The 14,152-nt window shown below is 38.8% G+C and overlaps 1 protein-coding gene and 1 gene segment (V, D, J or C); one reads left to right on the forward strand and one right to left on the reverse strand.

Moving 5' to 3' along the window:
- LOC114687105 (immunoglobulin lambda-1 light chain-like) overlaps nucleotides 1-14,152 on the reverse strand; it is an 826,243-nt gene that overhangs the window by 566,633 nt on the left and 245,458 nt on the right. The window lies entirely within an intron of this gene.
- The window catches only part of LOC119088814, a 622,476-nt gene that overhangs the window by 277,739 nt on the left and 330,585 nt on the right, over nucleotides 1-14,152 (forward strand).

The raw sequence follows: 14,152 nt of genomic DNA on the forward strand, positions 1-14,152 counted from the left end.
TCAAAACAATAGTTAGAAAATAGGAAAGGATAATTGCTTCACTTTGATGTACTTGTATAGAACACCCTTGAGAATGCGACTCTCTGGAAAACTTTTGACTCTAGTCTTGCAATTAACACATCTAAGGGAGAAATATAATAATTGAATTCTGTACTTTTAAAAATCACAATCACAACAGTTGACAAACACCTTCACTTTTATGACTCTAAGTAGGACTCAAATGAAGGCAGATGCTTCCCTTCACCTTCTCTCTGTGGAGAGTCAACATCAGGATGGCAACCGTCCCTGGTCATGGGACCCACTCCACAGGACAGGGCTTACACCCAGGCTCAGACAAATGCATGTTTGTGTCTTGCTTCTCCATGTGTGTCTCACTGTGCTGACACCACTGCAGTGTTCATGCAGTTGCCTTCAGCACTATCCTCAGACTTGTAACCCTAGAGCCAGGACAAGGTCATGTTTATGGTGAAAAGTGACAGGAGACTGGGAGTGCCTGTTGTTGTTGGGTGAATCAGAGCCTAGAGGCTTGGCCAGGCAGCTTCTGGAACCAGTGTGGGAAGAGAGGATCAGTAACTGCTAGAGAGTGTCATTCCCCAGCATCACCTCAGCTAGGGGAGGCGAGCCAAAAAGAAATAGCTGTTAGGAAAGAGTTAAGAAATGAGAGGGGCTCCACCTGGGGCTTGGCCATGGATCTCTGCATCTGCTTCCATCAGACACTGGATGAGGGTTATATCATGACAGTTAGGGCATTCAGCTATCCAATCACCAGAGTACCCCAACTCAGGAACTCTCTTGACCATTGCCAGTAGTCTATAGTGGAGTCATCTTTGTGGATTCCTGGGGACCTCTCTAGTACTTTGTTTCTTCCTATTCCCATGGTGTCTTAATTTATTATAATAACTTTTTCCTTGTTCTCCCACTCTGTTCCTGATCCAGCTCGGACCTCCTGCGCCCCTAAGCTCTCTTTCCCCCAACCCTTGCCTCTGTTATCACCCTCACCCCCAGTTTTGCTCATGTAGATCTCATCCATTTCTCCATCACTGGGTTCTCTTTACTAGCTAGCCTCCCTGGAGTTGTGAGTTGCAGTCTGGTTATCCTTTGCTTTACATCTAGTATCCACTTATGAGTGAGTACATCCCATGCAAAGATATTAAGACCATGATTGGAAAAAGCACAGGGACAAATAACCAAACTAGTGGTAACACATGAACAGCTATTGTGAACCAATAGCTGATGAGCCCCCGTCATACTAGACTAGGCCCTCTGGTTAAGCGAGATTGTTGTTTAGCTTGAACTGTTTAAGGGGTTCCCAGGCAATGAGACCGGGACCTATCCTTAGTGCATGAGCCAGCTTTTTGAACCTTGTGCCTATGCTGAGACACTTAGCTCAGCCTTGGTGCAGGGAGGAGGGGATTGGACCTGCCTCAACTGAATGGACCAGGCTCTGCTAACTCCCCAGGGGAGACCTTGCCTTGGAGAAGGTGGGAATGAGGAGTGGGTTAGTGCGGGGAAACTTGGGGGTGGGAGGAGGGAGGACAGGGAAATCAGTGGTTGACATGTAAAATCAATAGAAAATCTCTTAATAAGAAAAAGAAAGAGAGATAGAGAGAGAGAGAGAGAGAGAGAGAGAGAGAGAGAGAGAGAGAGAGAGAGGAAGGGAGGGAGGAAGGAAGGAAGGAAGGAAGGAAGGAAGGAAAGAGGGAAGGAAGGAAGGAAGGAAGGAAGAAGAAAGAAAGAAAGAAAGAAAGAAAGAAAGAAAGAAAGAAAGAAAGAAAGAAAGAGAGAGAGAAAGAGAGAAAGAAAGAGAGAAGAGGGATCATTCCAATGGCAGGCCTCTTTAGTCTCCATGACACCTGGCAGAGATGGAGAAAGATGGGTAATGAGGTAGGCATCCAGGTCATGCTGTAGTCACCACCTCATTCCATCTCTGCAATCCAGGGACAACTCTCCTCCCAAAGGGCCTAGGGCAACCTGAGGAAACACCTGTTGTAACCTCTAGTCCAGGCAGCTTTGCCCAGATTACATGTGAATAAGGAGTTAGCCTTAAGTATTGTCAGATTCTCAGAAATACACAGTGCCCCCTGCTGGACATGGGTAGTTCCTTCATGGTTTGCATTAAATATATCTCACATGATTTCTATTCTGTCATAGGTTCCTTAGTTCATCATCAAAATTGCTATTGACTTTAACTAAAATTCTATCTGTTTAATTTTCATTGATTTAATGACTGTTATGCATTCTGAACCCTCATTAATTTTTCTCTTAATCAAATTCCTGCAATTTTCTTCTTCATTAGGATTCTGTGATATTTTAGTGAAAATCTTTACTATATAATTAGACAACCTGATCCATCTCAGTATTAGTGTCCTTGTATTATGTTTTTCTCATTCACACTGTAACTTTTCTGCTTCAGAATTCTTTATGGTTCATCATCAGACCTGAAATAATAAGGTGGAATTCTGTTGAGACAGATATAAACTAGGAATAGAAGTTAAAATTTATCAACTTACTTGGAACTTTTAGACCCATGATCTTAGTAGTTGAGGAAGGGAGAGAATTCCCAAAACCAGGAGAGAGAAAAATTCCATCCCCAGAAATAGAGGGGTAGAGAACCTCACCTGTTTTTATTTGGAATTCCTTTGATCTGAGAAGTGGATTCAAGTTTTATAATTTTCTTGATTCTTTGAAGCTTATATGAATTCATTTTTATAAAAGGACCTAAAAGTTTCAGATATATTAACATTTATAATTTGTATTGAGATTCATATTGTAGTAAAAGCAACTAACAGTTATCTGTAAAGTAGCAGAAGCAGACTACTGATTTGTGTTAAAAGCATGTACATTTTCCTTCTGTCCAGAGAGCCAGGTATAGATTAAGCAGAGGTATCTTTGGCTTGATGAGAAGCATCTTTAAATCTACATTTTTGAAGGTAACCAAAAGAAACCTAAAATCTGGGGCTTGTGATTCAAACAGTAAGCAGTCATTGCTCTATTAACTTGTCAAAATTCTATTGATGTCAAAATCTGAATATTGGAAATTTCAATGCAATGGCAGCATGGTGAAGGAAAGAAATCTTGTAATATTTTTCATATAACTTAAACATTTTTTATCATGTTTTAAATCTATTTATCATTTTTTGAAGTATATGAGTAAGGAAAACCTGTTTTTCCTTTCTTTTTAGAGACTCGGTACCTTTAATTAATTAATGCATTGAGCAATGAATTAATAAGGTGGATGCAGCCTTGTGGAGGACTCTGAGTGTCTGTTGCTGCTAAGGTGACAAAGTTATAGCTAACCTAGTCATCAATATCATCAGAGATCTGGGAAGCATAAATTCCATTTAAGTGCCTACCAGGCAGCTCTCAAATCTATTTTTAAAAAAGACAGAGATTACCCAGACCGTCATCATCCCAGGCTCCCGTAGTCTTCATTTCAGGAAAGAATTCATGTTGCTGAATTAAGCCAGCATGGAGATCAGTTGCATGGTGGATGTGGTGATTTGAATGAGAATGTTCCCCATAGGTTCTGGCATTTGATCACTTGCTCCAAATTTTGTGTTATTGTGAGATAAGTTTAAGAGGTGTGATATTCCTAGAGAAGGTATGTTAATGGGAATGCAATTTCAAAGCCTTACATAATACCATTGTTCAATACTATCATTGTTCAGTACTCAGTAACTGATCACCTGCATTTCCTAAATGCTAAACTAATGAAGGAAACAGATGCTTTAAACAAACTACCTCTAATAAGGCTTGTCTCAGATAAAAATTAAGCAGAGTACTAAGGCCAGATCTACCTCAGATAAATGTCACATGTCTCCATCTGGGCAGGTCAGATCTACCTCAGATAAATGCCAACTCCAAAAATAAAATAATAATGATTCCTTTTTCTCTAACCTTTTTCTATGTCACCAGTATCTTGTCAGACAAAAGGTTCTCAGCCACAGCATGGATGGACAGCTGCAGAACAAGGGGATGGCAGAACTTCATTCCAGGACCCCCACCCCCACCATCATCCCAGGACTTCACGAGCTACACTCCCCATTTCCCCAAAGAGCCAACCGATGCCCACTATTCAGCCGGAAGCAGTCTTTGAGAGAAACGTCACCCCATACCCAATCAACCACAATTTTTTGTCTTTTTTTAAAATTAAGAGTCAGGGATGATAGATTCACAACACGCTCCCACGGTTGGGCTTGTCCAGTGGACCTAGACACTTCTGCCTATCCAGTTCCAGGTCAAAATAGCCATTTCTGGGTCAAGGCATCTCACGTGACAAGGTCCCCATGGCTTTGCATGGTTGCATAAGAGCATGCAACACATCCATGTGATATACTCGAATGTGTGGAGTAGCCACATAGACCTGTGCACGCATGTGCCACCCAGCCTTTATAAGCCGGAGCCATATTCCCAGCTTCCTTCTTCTTCTTTACCCATGTGTCTCTTCTGCAGGCCTGAGCACTTGTCTGTCTTTCTTATCTTAATAAAACTCTTGTTAGTGGATTCTGTCATGTTTCGTGACATTTCCTCGCAGGGTAAGAGCGCTGCAAATAACTAACAATGTGACCTACATAGTTCCGTGTCTTTTGACACTTCAGCAGTGGCAGGTGTGGTTACCATCTCACATACTGACCCTTAAGTCCAATTAAGGTAGTTGGTTATCCCCATAACATTGTGCTACCATTGCACCAGTATACCTTGCACCACACCATTCACCTTTGTGGGTTCCAGGATTTACATCTGGGAGGTATTCATATTTGTGTATCCTGCTTTTGGTGTAAACAGGTAGGGTGAAAGTATGTAAATTGTCTGTACCAAACTTCTGCCCTCTGGGGTTCTCCCACTGTGTTGTAAGCCTGTATTTCAATTTTTCTCCTTAGGTAGTGTGCAAAGTACCTTTCAGCATCATGAACGCAAGTCATTAGTGGTAAAGATTCTGGTTAGGATAGTTAGAAAACAGCTTGATGACATTGGAAAGTGTCATAAGCAATAGAACCTTTCAGGTGTGAGATAGCCTTCAATAGCTTTGGCACTATTTTGTGATGTTTATTGATGCCATGTGACCTCTTTCTCTAGTGACACAGTAAAATGTAACCCATTCTTGGCACATCAGGTTTTACATTGGTGGCATAGTATGTCTACTTGGGATGTTGACTCCTGCATTATATAGTGGCTCCATTTAGATTCCTTTCATATGTGTATGTATTTTAGGAAGCTTCTACAGTAGCAGGTGTCATAGTCTTTTCAAAAGGACTTTAGTGTCAGTTATCTTTCCTCATAAACCCCCCTTATCCTGTATCCGACCCCCTTGCCATTCGATCCTGCAATTCTAGGTTCCCTTTTTACTCTCTACAATACTATCTATCTTCTACTTCTTCCTCCTTGGAAGCCTTTTTCCTCCTCCCTGGTCTATCTTTTCTGGGTATTCAGTTTGTAGCACACAGATTGGAAGCTTATAAGTTAATATCCAAATATAAGAGAACATGTATAATATCTGTCTTTTGTGGTCTGGGTTACCTCACTGAGGAATATTTTTCTCTAGCTTGATCCATTTTTCTGAACATTTCTTAGCTTTGATTTTCTTAGAGACATACATATTATTCCATTGTGTAAATATACTGTGTTTTCTTTATCCATTCCTCAGTTGTTCTAATATATTTTTTTCTCTGAATGCTAGCTGTTATGAATAGAGCAGAAATGAACCTGGATGAGAAAATATATATGTACTATGATGTAGAGACTTTTGGGTATATGCCTAAGAGTGGTATATTTGCATCTAGAAGTAGATTAATTCCAGCTTGCTGAGGAACCACCATGATGATTTCTATGGTAGTTGTTTCTGTTGACACTCCCATTAGCATTAAATACGCATTCCCCCTTCTCCACATTGTCACCACCATGTGCTAACATTTCTTTAATTGATCTTGCTGGACCTGATTGAGGCAAAGTCAAATTTCAGACTGTTTTAATTTTCATTTTCCTAATGGCTAAAAGACAGTAAAAGATACCATGGAAACAAGGCCTTCTAGACACAGCAGGAGTGATGCACATATGAGCTCCCAGAGACCGTGGCACCATACACAAGGGCCTGCACATGTTTAAGCCAGATGGAGCCCCAGTGCTGAGAAGAGAAGTGGACACAAGCTTGTAGCATGAATCTTAAAGAGTCTTATTAATAAAAACAAACCCAGAGCCAGGTACTGGGGTGAACACTGAATGATCAGAGAGACAGAACCAGCCACAGCTACCTCACCTCACCAATTCCTCAGCTGATCCTTTTTCCTCAGACTGGAAGCCTCTGAGTCCTCATCCAGAATGAATCTCAGCTGTACTGTTGCTCAAAAGCCTAAAAGCTTAACCAACCTACTTCCTGGTCTTCATGCCTTATATACCTTTCTGCTTTCTGCCATTACTTCCTGGGATTAAAGGCTCACTTCTTGGGATTAAAGGCGTGAGTCACCATGCCTGGCTGTTTCCAGTGTGGCTTTAAACTCATAGAGATTCGGATGGATCTCTGCCTCCCAAGTGATAGGATTACAGGTGTGTGCATCACCATTTTCTGGCCTCTATATCTAGTGGCTGTTCTGTTCTCTGACCCTAGATCAGCATATTATAGTACATAATATTTTGGGGAACACAATACCACCACACAAGCTCTCATCCCTAACACAGAAGATATGTCCAATTGATAACTACATGCAAAGAAAAAGTTAGTTTTATCTAACAAACTATCACTAGTTATACAAACTACACATAAGGATAGACCCCATGAACCATAGTAGATTTCAAATTCAAAATGAATTCATTAGTACTTTTGGATGATTTTTGTCTCATAATTCTTTTCTGGGCTTATTTAAATCTTAAAGTTACTTTTATTATATACTGAGATTTATAATATTGTGTTTTTAAGAGATCTTTGTGTATCTCTAGGAATGTATGTGTTTCTAGTGCTTTTTGTTAACTCTTTTTTTTCTGTTTGTTTTATCTTATACTGGTTTGTTTGTGTTTATTGTATTCTGTTTATTAGATGCCTGTTTGTTTTCTAATGACAGATAAACAAAGTGTGTGGATTTGGGTGGTTGAGGATGTAGGAAGGATCTGGCAGGTGTTTGTGGTGGAGGTGGGGAACTGTGATCAGAGTATATTGTATGAAAACTTTCTATTCAATTAAAAATAGGGTAATTTTTTAAAAAGAAGAAGCAAGTAAACAGTTCACTGAAATCAAGGACAAAGAATGAAAATTAAAGAGATAAAATGTCTAGGGTATGTCCAAGAAAAGAGAAGTATTGTCTGGCAGAAATGACAAAAACTATCTGAAACTTGAGAACATAGTTAAATTAGGACATAGAAATCATGAAGGGGACTCCAGATAATGAAGATGTAACTGAAAACCCCAATAACACACACAGAAATCTCTCGGGGAAAGACTTACAAGCAGTATGAATGAAGCAGAAGATAGAAATCAAGTCTTGGGGATAAAATAAAAGTCCTAGTCCAAATAAGACAAAAACATGAAAGATAAAAACAAAAACCACACATGGAGAAGGAACACATAGGAAACATGGGACACAAGGGAGAAACTAAGTCTTCACATTACAGGTCTAAGTGAGGGAGAAGATTCTCAAATTAATGGCATAGACCATGTCTTTAGCAAAATCACAGGGAAAAACTTCTACAAACTAAGAATGGCACATCCATACAGATAAGAGAAGTACACAGAACACCAACTGGACAGAACCAGAAAAGACAATCCATGACATATCATAATTAAAGCACTAAGTTACAGAACCAAGAAAGTGATTTGAGACTTGCAAGAAAAGAAATTCAAGTAACTTATAAAAAAAAAAAAAAAAACACATCAGAAAAAGAGCCAGTTTATCTATAGAAACTTTGTAAGCCAGAAGAGTTTGGAGCGATATATTCAAAGGCCTAAAAAACTGTAATAGTGAAACTAGAGTTATACACTCAACAAAGCTATGTACAATGACTGTATTTTTCATGATGAAACAGCATAAATATTATAACCAAGAAACCAAACATAAGGAAATACAGGAAACATTCTTTTGGGCTTGGTACAGAAATGAGGCAGCATAGAGACTGTGATTGGAGCCTAATTATTAAAACACAAAATACAGTGACCCCAAATGACACCAAAGATCAACAACTCAATGACCACAATTAACACACATATTTCAAAAGTAATTTTAAATATCAGTAGAATCAGTTCATCTGTCTGTCAGTCTGTCCTTCGAACTCTTTGTCCCCTTTACTCTCCATTTTTCTCTAAACTAATTCTCTTTGTCCTCTTTTCTTGCATTCTCTCTATTCCTCCTTAAATGGTTATTTTTAAGCTTGTGGACAATTTTATTAGAGGTTAAAATAAAGGCACAGGGATTTAAAGACAAAAGCTGCAGTCACATCACACCTGCTGCAGACTAGAAAGTCTTTACAATGCAACCTTTGATGTTGTAAAACACCACAAGGACAATCTGATAGAGTAAACAAACTATTTTATACATCAGGATCCTTCCTCAATAGGGATTGGGGCCCCTTTTGATGTTGTAAAACTCTCTATCAAAGAAAGTTGCTATTTGTTTTCAGGCAGATTTATCTCCCTAGTGGAAGAGGTGCAGGGACAGAGCACCCTTAATTTTTAAAGTTATTTCAGTCCCAATAAAAATAAAGATATATTGATGTAACTATATTTGTAACTTATACATTTTAATTGGTAGCATTTCTATGAAATTATTATTCCCAGAAAAGAAGGCATTCTAATATGCAGATCTGGAAATTTGAAGATTATTTAGAAGGAGAAAGAATGACTAAGACTTATCTTAACCCATCCCTGCTCTTTACATGCTATCTCCTAACGAAGTATAAAGGTCCCAATGCATTCCATGCCTGTGATACCTTCATGAGAGACAGTCATGATCTGCTTCCATGTGAATTCTGCCTTTAGTTCATATTAGTTCCTTGTCCAGAAAACAACTAGAATGGAGGAAGCTACAACTCCCAGGAAATAAATACTTTCAGTCTCCACAGGTAACTAAAGCAGGTGGCAGCCTCCAGGAATGCTTTAGAAATGTTCCTGCTCTAAGAAGAATGTGTTCATTATCCTTTGGTGGGACCCTGATCAGTGCACTACATCAGCCTCAGAGGAACAGGGTAAAATGTTTCTGGCCTAAGGACAGCATCCTGTGGTGGCTCAAATGAGCATCCAAAGTCATGAAGAGGATTAGGCAAATCACATCTGGTCTCTAACCAATTTTCCTTTCAACCTAGACTACAGGGTTCTCATGGGGCTGATCATAATCCACAGGCCCTATACAAAAGATTGTATTTTGTCCCTAAACACACACAGAATATACATAGCAACTAAGACCACTTGCCATGACTTTCCCAAAGTGATGTACTCTGAAACTTCAAGTCAAAATAAACATTTCTTACCATAGTTGTTTCTGCCAGGAAGTTTGTTTGCAAAATATGCAACTACAACTTTGAGATGCAGAAGAGAATTAGATATCCCAGAGCCTCACCCAGTTGGTGTGGGTTCCTGAGACTCAGAGTCCCTGCTATCAGTTGAAACTCACACTTTGAATCCAGTCGAAGAGAGGGAAGAGGGATTATATGAGCAAGGGACACCAAGATATGATGGGGAAATCTACAGAGACAATCAAACTAGTGGGAACTCATGAATTTTAGACCAACAGCTGTGGAGCCTGCATGGTTCTGGACTAGGCCCTCTGCATAAGTGAGACAGTTGTGTAGCTTGGTCTGTTTAAGGGCCCCTGGCAGTGGGATCAGGGTCTATTCCTATTTTTGGAGCCCATTACCTGTTGTGGGACACCTTGTACAGCTTTGATGCAGGGAGGAGGGGCTTGGACCTTCCTCAACTGAATGTGCCAGGCTTTGCTGACTCCCATGGGAGGCCATATTTTTTTGGAGGAGGGGATGGAGAGTGGGTTGGGGGAAGGTTGGGGGTGAGCAGAAGGAGGGATGAGAGGGGGATTCATGGTTGGTACATAAAATGAAAAAAATCTCAATAGAGAAAAAAAAAGAAACTCACACACAAGGTCAGCACACTAGGAAGTCATCTCTGCTTGTTCAGCCTGCTGCAGTGTTAGGTGGAAGTTAACATGTAAGCCCTACCTGCCCAAGGAGCAAACTTCCTGGCATTCTGGGAGTTGGAAAATTATAACAAAGCCTCATGGGAACTATGATAAAATATAGATTTTGTCTAGATAACCCAGGCAAATATGTCTCAGGAGTCCACACAGCTGAAAAGATTACAGATGGTGTCCTGAGGAAATTCCATGTTGGTGAGTATTTAAAATTTTAATAAAAAATTGCTTAAAATTAGCCAAAATAATTGAACTGTTTTTTTTGTGTGTGGGGTGGTGAATTTCAGGATTATTAGAAGTCATGGAGAGCTGCCTCCCCTTAAACTCAGGGCACAAGTTCTGGTCCCCCAAAGCCTAGAGCTAGCAGGTGCCAGAGTGACAGCATCACTGACTTCATGATACCATTGGTGAAATTATTAAGGCCACTCCACATAGTTAAAAGGGAGATTTATTTTGTGGGGTAACTTACAAGTGAAGGGATAGTTTACAGGGTCTAAAAAAGGTGTGGTGCAGTCCAGCAGTGTTCTCTGGAGAACTCTGCTCTGTCTACCAGCAGCATCCAGGGTACAGGAACCAAGAGAGTGGGCGAATCTGGATTTCAGGTCTTCAGGATCCTCTCTTGCCCCTGCCTTGTAAGTGTTGACAGTTACCGAAGCTTCAATGGTGGTTGGAACTTCCAGATCAAAGCTGGGATGGCTACCCACAACATCTCTCCCTTTTGTCTAAATAAGAAGATTCTAACCTAATACAAGACTATATAAAAGGGAATGGTTATCAAATATTGTCCAGGAGTAATGAGGGATAATGACCTAGATAAGATGGAACTACAACCAATGTGAACAATATCAAGCAAGAAACACATACTAAAATCCAGAGAAGTTTAGAGCTTAGGTAAATGGCATGTTACAAAGATCATTCCAAAAGATGTCCTATCCTAAAGTCCCTGAATCTAATACTTAATAGGTTCTATCTAAGATATTATATATATATATATATATATATATATATATATATATATATATATATATATATATATATAAAGTGGTAACTATAACTGCTAGTCTTCAATCCCATCAAAGACCTGAGAAGGAACATAATGGTACCTGAGAAATGGTAGATGGATGCAAGCAACTTTCGGGAATCTTGCAAGAGTAGACCAAGACAGCTGGCATCCTGGACAGTCACCTAATGTTTCTCAGCATTATTGGTGCATTCAAATTGGCTACAGGCCTAGAGTATCTGACAGACCATTTTCAGAAGCAGGAATTCTGAAATGCCATCTTACCCTGTCTTGGCAGAGTTCAGAAGTCACTTTTCCTTGTGTCCCAGTTGTCCAGAAGGACAGCACTCGTATTGTCAGCAGTTGAGGCAAGGACAATTCTTCGCCCAATAGGCCATTTTGTGCCAAGAAGACAAACTTCCAAATGGAAATTTCTTAGAAGCCCAAAATTCTCTCAGGATCAATTGGTGCTGCCAGGAGCAATTGTGTCTCATGTCAACAGAATTCTAAGTTATTTAAATGCCATATTCTCTAGGTCTATGAAGTGTTTGAATATTACCTGTCCACCTGACCTATGTATCTGTAAATCTGGATAACCTAACTAACATAACTATAGAGATGACAAGCAGAGGTGACTATAAATCTATAAGTCTTACCTACCAAAATAACCTAAGGACTAAGGCTTCATGTAAACAAGGTAAACAGTCTATAAGCAAATGTACGGTAAAGGACGATGACTTCAAAATTGTGACAATACACAAGATGTTTATAACAGAGGTAAAAATGTATAGTGTGATATGCAATGAGACAATAATCTTAAATATATATTAATATACAGAATATTCTAAACAGAAGTAGAACATATATAAATTTATATTTGTATCCATATACAAATATTGCAAATAAGAGTAGAAATATATGTACATTATAACAAAAATAGTTCTGTATTTGTATCGATATACAAATTATCTTAAACAGGAGTATGAAATATATATATAAATAGTTTACATTTGTATTAACATATAAGAATCCATAACAGTGCAAATTATCTAAGGCTGCTATTTTACTAAATTTGTTTACTATTATATACAATAATCTACCATAATATCTTATATCTATCCATTCCATTTCTTCTTATCCCCCCTTTTTTGAGACACTTTTCATTTTCTTAAGCAGAATACTGAGTCTAATATTTTCTTCCACCCCCAACCCTATAACCATCATCTATAACCCTGAGAAATATGAAACCTCAGGGAAAAGGGGCGTCATTTTCTTAGAATTGCTTCCTGCTGTTTAGGGGATGATGTTATCTCTGTTGGGTACTATAAGAAAGCTGAGATAGTTAAATATCATTTAGACTAACTGTAGATTCTGCAGCAAGTCTCAGAGTAATGGGTAAGATTGTCTGAAATTCTGGCAAGAAGCATAGTATGATGATGATTACCATGGCATCATTCTGGATTGGGTAGAGTTGTTGTTGTTGGGGCCCATCTTCCTTCTGGAGACTTCAGAGATTGCTATTGTAAAAAACTTATTTTTTATCAAAATGGAAAGTTTGGATTTAAAGATGACATGACATGTAAGACAGGATTCCGAGAAATCAAGAGTAATCATGGAGAGAATTAAAATCTTGAAAACAATGGTCCCTTTTTATTGGTTTCCTACTGTCCCACACCAGAGGATTCTTCTGATATGGGACTGAAGAATCTCTCAACCTTTTCTTTTAGCAATATGCTTGGGTTTAGAGAAGGACTGAGCCAATTCCATCTCCAAAGCCAGCTTGGTTTATAATTGAATTGGAACCACAACTTTTCTAGATTGATAGAGATATAGATGTTAGAAAGTAAGATTTTACCCTGTGTATATTGGTACCAATAGATTCTTTCTTTAGGTTGTAAACATCTGGATATCCAAGGCCTTATGATTTCTGAAAGATGGGTATTTCCATTATCCTAGTAAGACAAAAACAGAACCCTACCCCAACCTTTGATTGTTAAATTTTTCTTACAGCTTGTATAGATGTCACATTGGTGGATGAGCTTTTACTTCTCATCATCAAGGGGTTTCTCCTGCTTGAATCAAATTTTTATTATTTTTGTTGGTATCCATAGCTTTTCTTCTCCTGCAGAAACAAAAGCAAAACCCCTTCCCCAATGTAGGACATATCCAGGTTTCCATTCTGAGGTCAACACATCTTTGAAATAAACTGGTTGGTTTAGCTCAGGAGTTTTGTCTGTTGTCCCATCTGCAGCTGTTGTTTCTTTCTCATCAGCATTGAGAAAATTCAAGGTTAATAAAGCACTATGCAATCTATTTCTAGGAGTCATTGTTTCCTGTTACTGTTTATTTAGCATATCCTTTAAAGTTTGATTGGATCTTTCTATGCCTGCTTGGCCTATGGGATTGTGTGGTATACCTGTAACATGCTTTATATTGTAATAAGCAAAGAACTGTCTCATTTCATTGGAGACATATGCTGGGACATTGTCTGTCTTAATTTGTACAGGTATTCCCGTGATGGCCATAACTTCTAATAGGTGTATAATAACAGAATCAGCCTTTTCAGAACTCATAAGAGTTACCCACTGAATACTTGAATAGGTGTCAATGGTATGGTGTACATACTTTAATCTTCCAAATTCTGTAAAATGAAACACATCCATCTGCCAAATTTCATTTCTTTGTATACCTTTTGGATTGTTCCCTGCAGGTAATGGAGTTTGGTTAAAGAAGGAACAAGTAGGACATTTTTTTGTTCACAATATCCTTAGCTTGTTGCCAAGTGATGGAAAAATCCTTCTTCGAACCTTTGCTATTTACATGTATACAAAGAAATAAAATTTGGCAGATGGATGTGTTTCTTTCTGAGGCTCCTAGCCCATTACCTATTAGTAACTGATCAATCTCTTCATTACCTTGTGCTAGAGCTCCTGGCAGACCTGTATGGGATCTGATAAGTGTTTTATATACATAGGATGTTCCCTTTTTCTGATGATTTTCTGCAATTGTATGAATAATGAAGTTAATTCTG

The sequence above is a fragment of the Peromyscus leucopus genome, chromosome 12, assembly GCF_004664715.2.
Source record: "Peromyscus leucopus breed LL Stock chromosome 12, UCI_PerLeu_2.1, whole genome shotgun sequence".
NCBI classification, from domain to species: domain Eukaryota; kingdom Metazoa; phylum Chordata; class Mammalia; order Rodentia; family Cricetidae; genus Peromyscus; species Peromyscus leucopus.